The 10,900-nt window shown below is 42.7% G+C and overlaps 1 protein-coding gene across 3 annotated transcripts in view; it reads left to right on the top strand.

Moving 5' to 3' along the window:
- Positions 1-1,643: 1,643 nt before the first annotated feature.
- The window catches only part of LGALS8 (galectin 8), a 38,974-nt gene continuing 29,717 nt past the window's right edge, over positions 1,644-10,900 (top strand). For 2 of the 3 annotated variants that reach the window (XM_080823605.1, XM_080823607.1), the window contains exon 1: positions 1,644-1,775. The gene's annotated coding sequence lies outside the window, so the exon portion shown is untranslated. Of the gene's footprint in view, positions 1,893-10,900 lie in introns of all 3 variants that reach the window. The other variant, XM_080823606.1, reaches the window with a different exon arrangement.

The raw sequence follows: 10,900 nt of genomic DNA, 5'->3' as shown, positions 1-10,900 counted from the left end.
ATGCGTCTTCTCGGGTGAGGAAAGAGGTCAATAAAGTGATGAAAAGACATTGATGCAACTAGAAATGATCCCTTCAGCTTTGGAACTCTAAGGCAACTGTCTGCAAATAATTTGTAACATCTTGTTTTGAACTGATATTCTGAATGTTTATCGCTGTGTTTTGGGGGCAAAATCATCTCAAGAACCACTCTTGTAATTATCCCCTTTCTCCTCCATTACTAGCGTTCTCCGCTGTACTGTATCATTCATAGGAGTAGAGTCAGTAGTGTGGTGATAAATGTTTAATATCCAGCTTTGGGGGGTGGGGTGAATGGGGGAAAGCCTTAGGTGGTAGTGGTGTGGTGTGGCCAATTTCAAGATACCAGCATGGAAATGAGGTGCAAAATTGGGTCTCCCAAGCCAGTATGATCCAGCTCCAATATATCCCTGAAAATGTTTTTCAAACCTCAGTTGATAACGCGCTAATGGGTCTTGCAAACATTTTAGTGGCAGCATTTTTTAAATGAAAAATTAGAGTGCTTTGCATAACAAAAGTATTGTTTTGCAAAGTTTTTTTCATAATTTTAAATATGTATGCGACAAGTTACAATGTACACGTAGTTCTTATTGTGGCTTACTCATTGAGTCTACAAGGCACCACTGTAGTACCTTCTTTTTTAAAAGATTTAATTAATTAAATTTAATTAATTAATTAAATTTAAATTAATTAATTTAATTAATTAAATTTAAATTTAAATAAAGATCTAATTAATTAAATTTAATTAATTAAATTTAAATTTGAGAGAGAGAGAGTGCGCACGAGTGTGCATGAAATGGGGGGGAGGGGAGGGGAGAGTAGTGCGTGACGTGGGGTGGGAGAGTGGGAAGGAGGGGCAAAGGGAGAGCGAGAGACAAGCGGACTCCACGCCGATTGCTTGAACGTGAAATCTTTGCGGTGCCTAATAGAAAACAGATGGCAAGCCCCCGCTGTTCAAGTAGCTTACATAACTTGATTTGCATTTGTTTTTACAGCAAACCAGCGGCCAGTGTGGGTCCCTGACTGAGAAATCGGTTATTTACTGGACATCTAAGTCTGCTCGTAACTGTGCCCCATCCTGCTGGCACTGTTCCCTAGGGGAGGCGTGTAACTTAGGAAACCAACTCGTCAAGTACTTGGCGAGTCGTCCACAGGTGCGGCAAGCTCGAGTTAAAGTAGCCCGACGCGGCGCGCGGGGCTGGGCGCGGTGCAGCCGTACCGGACCCGCTCCCCGCCCATTTCACGGGTACCCAGGTTGTGTACGGCAAAAAGGGGCGCCTCCAGGTCGGGTTATCTTTCACAGCACCATCTGCACTCTGACCCGAGGCAGAAGCCGGGACTCGTGCGCAGGCGGAGCACGCGGGGCCCAGGGCGCTCCAGTTTTCTCCTTTCCAGCCCATTTCCTCGCCCTCCCACCCCGACCACGGGGCAGGCGAGCCCGGCAGAGGCAGGCGGGCGCGCTCAAGAATTTTTAAAACATACCCTGCTGTCCTCCCTCCCCGTCAGTCCCGCAGCAAGCCGAGGGTGGAAGGTCCGCCTGGGGGCGATCCGCTGCCACACGCGCGCAGAGCCCTGACCGCGCCCGACACACGGAGGCGGGGCCGCCGGCGACGCCCCCCGGGGCCTGCGAACGGCGAAACGGAGGCGGGCTGACTCCTCTGGCTTGCCGTAGTGGCCCACGCCTCCCGGGGTCCCGGGGACGCGCTGCGGCAGAGGAACAGCCCGGTGCGCGCCGGACGCCTGCGACGCCAGTCCCGGGGTGAGTCGGTCGACGGCGGTTTGCTGGGGGCGCGGCGGCCGAGGAGGGGCCGCGGACGTCGCCGTCTGCGAGTCGGAGTTTGGTGGCTGGGGCGTCTGGGGGGCACCCGTTCCACAGGTTCTCTCCGCGGCCGCGTGGGGCGGGGTGGCGGGAGGCTCCCGGGAGGGACTCGCCGCGGGACCTGTGGCCCTTCCCGCCCGGCCCTCCCGGCGGCGGCTGGCGGCTGCCGGATACCCCGCCGCAGACCCTCCCCTCCCCTGCGCGCCTGCTGGCTCCCAGCCCCATCCGAGCACCGCCTACCCCCGGGGGAGGACGGGGTCTGGACACTTGGGGACGGACCTCCTCTGCTCTCCCGACTCTCCGCAGACACGTTCGTTCAAGATGCCGAGTCATTTGACTGCAGTGTTAAAAAGTTGGGAGCGTAGTAGCTTTGTCGGTGAAACGTGATGGTGGCTTTTAGTGAAGCGAATAAACAGAGGGACCCGTCCCTTTGGGAATGACTGGTTTCACGCAAGCCTGTGGTTTAAACCGGGTTACTCTCTGGTCTTGATGTAAATTATCAGCGTGGCCGTGGCATCTCTGTCCTTTCTGTTTGCTCGGATTCACCCTTCCTGAATTTGACGGAGCGGAAGGGTTTTGAGGTTTTGACTAATGTCTAAATTGATGGCAGGCTGGGGTTACATTTAGGTGGTAAACCAAGAGGGAGGCAGTATTTTGTTCATAGAAACTCGTAGATGCGGTTACTGCGTATTTATGGTGCGGTGTAATGACAGAATTGGCGGAAGTAAATGTAGGAAGCTTCACTTTCGTTTCTCTTAGTTCTGCTTGGCGACTTTAAGGCTTCCCTGGAGCTGGTTAATGTGAACTTCTATCAATGAGTACTTTTATCTTTAAAGCTGCGGCTGAGGCACAGCAGCCCCCGGCCCTCCCCGCCGGTAGTAGTTGTTGTTTTAAGCCACAAGGGAGACTATATCATTGTTATCGAAGGGATTGGGTTTTTTTCTTTTTTCAGATTTTATTTATTCATTTATTTGAGAGAGAGAGCGCGGGAGCATGAGCCCGGGGAAGGGACGGAGGGAGAGGGACAAGCAGACTCTCCGGGGAGCCGGGAGCCCAGATCAGGACCCCAGCCAGAGTCAGAGCTTAACTGACTAAGTCACCCAGGCGCCCCTGGATTTTTTTTTTTTTTTTCCTTTTTGACTTGTTTAATGAGGAGGAAGAGCAATGGCTCCTATTAAAATAAGAGCAAGAATTTGTAAAGCACTTACTATTCCACTGTTTTATTAATTCATTTAATCGGAACAAACCTGTAAGGTGAATGCTATTCTTATTCTCACTTACAGGTGAGAAGAGTTAAATGAGTATCTTTGGTAATTGTACAGGACTCTTTGCTGTTACTTTATTTTTAGTAATAAATTCCAAATTAGAGATTTTCTATGCATGTAGTCAAATTTATTATTTGGTTTTATTTTTGTTTGAGCAACTTTAGGATTTGGGTGGCATAAATAAGGAACAGTTAATGCTAATTTTGCTTATCACAATTAACGTCATCTTTCCTCCTGCTGTTACTAACTTGCCTGCATGATCCGATAAACTTGGTCTTCTTTTTTAATTGAAGAATAATTGACATATATTGTGTTAGTTTCAGGTGTAACATTGAGTCTGTATTTATAAAGTTTATATATGTTATTTATGAAATGATCACAATAAATCTAATGAACATCTATCACCACAAAGTTGTTACAGTATTATTGACTATATGTATATGTAGTAAACGTCTGTTACTATAAGGGAACCAACAGGAGTCAGAGATAGAAACTACACCCGGGTGAGTTGTCCCACAAAGGAAGCTTTATTTGCATGAATAAGGAGATCCTGGGGAATCAAAGCTGGGACTCCCCTAGGCAAGGTGAATGGGTTGTTATGTAAGTGAAGTTTGTGCTTCTCCTGGGTATTACATTAGTATTATAATGAGGTCAAGGTAATTGTTGGTTATTCTGGAGGTCACTCCTTGGTCCATCTGTACAAGCCTGAGTCAGGGGTTTAGGGCCACCAGAGTTCTTCCTCTGGTCATTATTATTTTTATTTTTATTTATTTATTAGAGAGAGAGAATGAGAGGAGAGAGTTCAGCGGGAGAAGCAGACTCCCTGCAGAGCAGGGAGCCCAATGCGCGACTCACTCCTGGGACTCCAGGATCATGACTTGAGTCCAAGGCAGTCTCTTAACCAGCTGAGCCACCCAGGCGCCCCTTTGGTCATTATTGATTGAGATGTTTCCATCATGGGATGTTATGCCCACAGGGTCTTTTGCCTGAATTAAGACATAAGTTGTAAAGAAGAGCTTAAGGAAAAATGCAGGATACCAAGGTTGGTGGGTAGAAGGAGGTGGGTGGTAAAGGTCATGTCTTGGGGGTCTAGTTGGTGACGTCACTCTACAAGATTGTTACAATATTAGTGACTATATTCCCCATTATATCCCTTTTATTATTTACTTTATAACTGAAAGATTCTGTCTCTTCATTTCCTTCACCTGTTTCCTCCATCCCTCCTACCCCTGTTCCTTCTGGCAACATGAGTCTCTCTTCTGTTTTGTTACTTACTTCACTTAGCCTAACACCGTCTAGATCCATCCATGTTTGTTACAGATGTCAAGATTTCATTATTTCTTATGTCTGAGTTATATTCCATTATACATATAAACCACATCTTTACCAGTTCAACTACGATGGGCATTAGGTTGCTTCCGTATCTTAGCTATTGTAAATCCTGCTATGAACATAGGATTATATATGCCTTTCCTAATTAGTGTTTTTCATTTTCTTGGGTAAATATCAAGAAGTGGAATTGCTGGACCATATGACAGTTCTATTTTTGATTTTTTGAGGAACTTCCATACTTTTTCCCACAGTGGCTATACCAGTTTACATTCCCACCATCAGTGCACCAGGATTCCCTTTTCTCCACATCCTTGTCAACACTTGTAATTTCTTGTCTTTTTGATTTTAGTCATTCTGACAGGTGTGAGGTGATCTCTCATTGTGGGTTTGGTTTGCATTTCCCCGGTGATTAGTGATGTTGAGCATCTTTTCTTGTACCTGGTGCTTATCTGTATGTCTTCTTTGGAACAGGCCTATTCAGGTGTTCTGCTCATTTTTTAATCATACTGTTTGCTTGATACTGAGTTATTATTTTATGTATTTTGGATGTTTTATGTATGTATTTTATGTATTTTGGTTGTTAACCCTGATTGGGGTATAATTTGCAAATATCTTCTCCCATTCAGTAGGTTTCCCTTTTGTTTTGTTGATGGTTTCCTTCACTGTGCAAAAGCTTTTTATTTTGTTGTTGGCCCATTTGTTACTGTTTTGTCCTTGCCTGAGGAGACAGAGCCAAAAACATGCTGTTTGACACTGATGTCAAAGAGCTTACTGCCTTTGTTGTATGAGTTTTATGGTTTCGGGTCCTATATTTTATAAGTTTTTAATCCGATTTAAGTTTATCTTTGTATTTGTTACAAGAAGGTGGCCCAGTTTCTCTTTTGCATGTAGCTGTCCACGTTTTTAACATCAGTTATTAAAGAGACTGTCTTTTCCCCATTGTTGCCTCCTTCGTCGTAAATTAATTGACCGTGTAACCATGGGCTTATTTCTGAGCTCTCTATTGTGTTCTGTTCATCTGTTTGTTTTTTATTACTCTACCTTGTAGTGTACTTCGAAATCTGGGAGCATGATACCTCCAGCTTTGTTCTTCTTGTCAGGATTGCTTTGGCTATTTGTTTTTTGTTTCTGTTTGTTTGTGGTTCCATACAGATTTTAGGATTATATTTTCTAGTTCTGTGAAAAATGCCATTGGTATTTTGATGGGGATTGCATCAGATTTTTTTTTAAAGATTTTATTTATTTATTTGACAGAGAGATCACAAGTAGGCAGAGAGGAAAGGCAGGTAGAGAGAGGGGGAAGCAGGCTCCCTGCTGAGCAGAGAGATTGATGCGGGGCTCAATCCCAGGACCTGAGCCCAAGGCAGAGGCTATAACCCGCTGAGCCACCCAGTGCCCTGCCTCACATCTTTTGATTGCTTAGGATAGTTTGGATATTTTGACATTATTAATTCTTCCAGTTGGTGAACATGGTATATCTTTCTATTTATTTGTGCCCTCTTCAGTTTCTTTCATCAGTGTCTTATAGTTTTGAGATTCTAGGTCTTTCACCGCCTTGATTAAATGTATCTCTAGGTACTTTATTCTTCTTGATGTAATGGTAAATGGGATTGTTAATATCTGTTTCTGAGAATTCACTATTAGCGTATAGAAATACACTCATTTCTGTATATTGGTTTTATATCCTGCAACTTTACTGAATTCATTTATTCTAATAGTTTTTTAGTGGAGACTTTAGGGTTTTTTATACATAGTATATCATCTGCAAATAGCAACAGTTTTACTTCTTCCTGTCCAATTTGGATGCCTTTTATTTCTTTTTCTTGCTTAATGGCTGTGACTAGGACTAGGACTAGTACTGTGTTGAATACAAATGGTGCAAGTGGGCAGATTTGTTCCTGATTTGAGAGAAGCTTTCAGCTTTTCACCATTTGAGTAGGTTGTTAGCTGTGGGTTTGTCATATACATGACCTCTATTATGTTGAGGTATGTTTCCTCTGTACTCACTTTGTTGAGAGTTTTTTTCAAAAGTGGATATTGAGGGACGCCTGGGTGGCTGAGTGGGTTAAGCCTCTGCCTTTGGCTCAGGTCATGATCTCAGGGTCCTGGGATCGAGCCCCGCATTGGGCTCTCTGCTTGGTGGGGAGCCTGCTTCCCCCCCCCCCGCCCCCGCCACCGCCTGCCTCTCTGCCTACTTGTGATCTCTGTCAAATAAATAAAATCTTAGAAGAAAAAAGTGGATATTGAATTTAAGCAAATGCTTTTTTTGCATCTATCGAGATGTTCATATGATTTTCATCCTGCTTTGTTAATGTGGTACAGCGTGTTAAATGATTTGCAGGTATTGAAAGAACCTTGCATCCCTAGAATAAATCCCACCTGAGCACATGTATGATCTTTTTAATGTATTGCTGAATTCAGTTTATTAATATTTTGTTGAGGATTTTTACAACTATGGTCATCAGGGATATTGGCCTGTAATTTTTTGGTAGTGTCTTTGTATGGTTTTGGTATCAGGGTAATGTTGGCCTTGTAGAATGTGTTTGGAGTAGAAGCATTCTTTCGTCTACAGTTTTTTGGAGGAGTTTGAGAAGAATAGCCATTAACAGTTCTTGAAATGTTTCGTAGAATTCACCTGTGAAGGTTTCTAAGTCCTGGACTTTTATTAGGAGTTTTTTTTTTTTAATTAACATATAATGTATTATTAGCCCCAGGGGTACAGGTCTGTGAATTGCCAGGTTTACACTTCACAGTTCTCACCATAGCACATACTCTCCCCGGTGTGCATAACCCAACCTCCCACCCACCAACCCTCAGTTTGTTTTGTGAGATTAAGAGTCTCATATAGTTTGTCTTCCTCCAGATCCCTCTTGTTTCATTTATTCCTTTCCTACCTCCCAAAGCCCCTGATGAAGTTCTAGAACCTGGGTGAGGTTCCGTGGGCTGAGGTCCGGAGCCGATGACCAAGAAAGAATTCTTGAGACATCTTTGGTGCAAAATGGTGGTTTATTAAAGCACGGGGACAGGACCCGTGGGCAGGAAGAGCTGCTGCCCCGGGTTGTGAGGGATGGCAGGTTATGTACCCTGCAGTTGGGGGAAGGTGAGAAAGGGAGGTTTCAACGGAGCTTTCATATGCTAAAGGAGGCCTCCAAGGCGCAGGGATACCAGAGGCTTGATCAATGTTGTCTTTTGGCAAGCCATTAACATCAAGATGGTTGGGAGATTCCTGGTGGAATGTCATAATCCTGCTATCAAGCATCTTTGTTAGTGAGATTTAGGTATAGAAGAAACTTAACTTCCTTCTACCCCAGCCTCCTCCAGTTTTGTTTATGGAGGGGAGGGTAACATTAAGGCTTGAGGAACTGAGTCATTTGCCTCTGGAAATTGTGCTATTGATAATGTAACTTCTTTGTTAAACCAAGGGAGACTCCTGTCTTGCGGGATTGTGATCTCAGCAAGTTAACTATTTGTTTTGGCAGTCAGGGGTACCTGAGGAATGCCACACACATCACCGAGGGGAGCGGATGGAGAGGGGGTGCAAGGTGCCAGCTTTTGCTTTGTCCTCAGCCAGCCTCCCGCTCCCTCATCACCCCCACATTGCTTCTCAGTTTATTAGTTTTTTGATTACTGATTCAATTTCATTCACAAGTGATTGGTTTCTTCAGATTTTTAGTTTCTTGCTGATTGAATCTTTTTTTTTTTTTTTTTAAGATTTTGATTTATTTATTTGACAGACAGAGACCACAAGTAGGCAGAGAGGCAGGCAGAGAGAGAGAGAGGGAAGCAGGCTCCCTGCTGAGCAGGGAGCCCAATGCGGGACTAGATCCCAGGACCCTGAGATCATGACCTGAGCCGAAGGCAGCGGCTTAACCCATTGAGCCACCCAGGCACCTTTGCTGATTGAATCTTGAAAGATGGTATGTTTCTAAGAATTTATCTATTTCTTCTAGGTTGTCCAGTTTGTTGGCATATAATCATTTGTAGTAGTCTCTTATGACCCATGTATTTCTATGGTATCAGTTGTATCTTCTTTCATTTCTGATTCTACTTATTGGACCCTGTCTTTTTCTTGATGAGTCCAGTTAAAGGTTTATTGATACTGTTTCTTTCAAAGAACCCATTTCATCGAACTTTACCATTTTTTGTCTCCATTTATTTCTGCTCTGATATTTATTATTTCCTTCCTTTTACTAATTTTGTACTTCTTTTTTTTTTTTTTCTTAAAGATTTTATTTATTTATTTGACAGAGATCACATGTAGGCAGAGAGGCAGGCAGAGAGAGAGAGGAGGAAGCAGGCTCCCTGCTGAGCAGAGAGCCCGATGCAGGGCTCGATCCCAGGACCCTGAGATCATGACCCAAGCCAAAGGCAGCGGCTTAACCCACTGAGCCATGAGCCACCCAGGCGCCCTTTCTTTTTTTTTTTTTTTTTCCTATTCTCCCGAGGTGTAGGGTTGGATTGTTTTATTTTTTTGTTTTTCTTTTTCTTGAGGTAGGCTATGGACTTTCCTCTTAGAACTGCTTTTGCTACATCCTGTATGTTTTAGAATGTTGTGTTTTCATTTGTCTAAAGGTATTTTTTAATTTTCTCTGATTTTTTTCATGGATCCATTGGTTATTTAGTAGCATGTTCTTTGTCTTAACATGTTTGTGGAGGTTTTTTTTGTTTTTTTTTTTCTTCTTCCTGTAAGTGATTTCTGGTTTCATTCCATTGTGTTTGGAAAAGTTGCTTGATACGATTTCAGTCTTTTTAAATACATTGAGACTTATTTTTTGGCCTAATGTGTGGTCTTTCCTAGAGAATTTCCATGTGTACTTGAAAAGAATTAGTATCTGCTGTGTTGGGATTGGATATTATGTATATATCTATTCTGTCCACCTGGTCTAATGTATCTTCTAAGGCCAGTGTTTTCTTATTAGTTTTCTGGTTGGGTGGTCTCTCCAGGGATGTAAGTGGGTGTTAAAGTTCCCCACTGTTACTGTATTGCTGTTAATTTATTCATTTGTGTTTGTTAATATTTGCTTTATATATTTAGGAGCACCTATGTTGGGTGAATAAGTATTTACAATTGTTACATCTTCTTGTTGGGTTGATTTATCATTATGTAATGCCCTTGTCTCTTGTTACAGTCTTTGTTTTAAAATCTATTTTGTCTAAAATAATTATTGCTATGCCACATTTCTTTTCTTTCCTGTTTGTGTGGAATATATTTTTCCATCCTTTCACTTTGAATTGGTGTGTGTCTTTAGTGTGAGTCTCCTGTAGGCAGTATATGGATAGGTCTTGCTTGTTTATTTATTTATTTAAAAATTTTATTTTAATTCCAGTATGGTTAATGTACAGTGGTATATTAATTCCAGGTGTACAGTACAATTCCCTGTAGTACTCAGTGCTCATGAAGATAAGTGTACTCTAATTCCCTTCACTTCTTTAACCCATATTCCAGCCCTTCCCCTCTGGTAACCATCTGTTTGTTATCTGTAGTTAAGAGTCTGTTTTTTGGGGGCGCCTGGGTGGCTCAGTGGGTTAAAGCCGCTGCCTTCGGCTCAGGTCATGATCCCAGCGTCCTGGGATGGAGCCCCGCATCGGGCTCTCTGCTCAGCGGGGAGCCTGCTTCCTCCCTTCTCTCTCTACCTGCCTCTATACCTACTTGTGATCTGTCTGTCAAGTAAATAAATAAAATCTTTAAAAAAAAAAAGTCTGTTTTTTGGTTTGTCTCTTATTTTTTCCTTTGTTTGTTTCTTAAATTCCACATATGAGTGAAATCATATGGTATTTTTCTTCGACTTATTTCACTTAGCATTATACTCTCTAGATCCATTATGTTGCAGATGGCAGGATTTTATTTTTTTTATGGCTGAATAATACTCCATTACACACACACACACACACACACACACACACACACATACACACACACACACACACCACATCTTCTTTATCTGTTCATCTATTGATGAACTATTGATGATACTTGGGTTGCTTCCAAAATTTGGCTATTGTAAATAACGCTGCAGTGAACGTAGGGGTGCATATATCCTTTCAAATTGTTTTTGTATTCTTTGGATAAACATCCAGTAGTGCGAATACTGGATCATAGAATAGTTCTATTTTTTATTTTTTGAGAAACTTCTGTACTGTCTCCCACAGTGGCTGTACCAGTTTGCATTTCCACCACGAGGGTTCCTTTTTCTCCACATCCTTGCCAACACTTGTTATTTCTTGTGTATTTGATTTTTCTATATCTTATTGTGGTTTTGATTTGCATTTCCTTGATATGAGTGATGTTGAGCATCTCTTCAGGTGTCTGTTGGCCATCTGGATGTCGTCTTTGGAAAAATGTCTGTTCATGTCTTCTGCCTATTTTTTTTTTTAAGATTTTATTTATTTATTTGACAGAGAGAGATCACAAGTAGGCAGAGAGGCAGGCAGAGAGGAGGAAGCAGGCTTCCGGCCAAGCACAGAGCC

This window comes from Martes martes (assembly GCF_963455335.1).
Source record: "Martes martes genome assembly, chromosome: 14".
Taxonomy (NCBI): domain Eukaryota; kingdom Metazoa; phylum Chordata; class Mammalia; order Carnivora; family Mustelidae; genus Martes; species Martes martes.
This window is presented reverse-complemented; position numbering and strand designations above follow the sequence as displayed.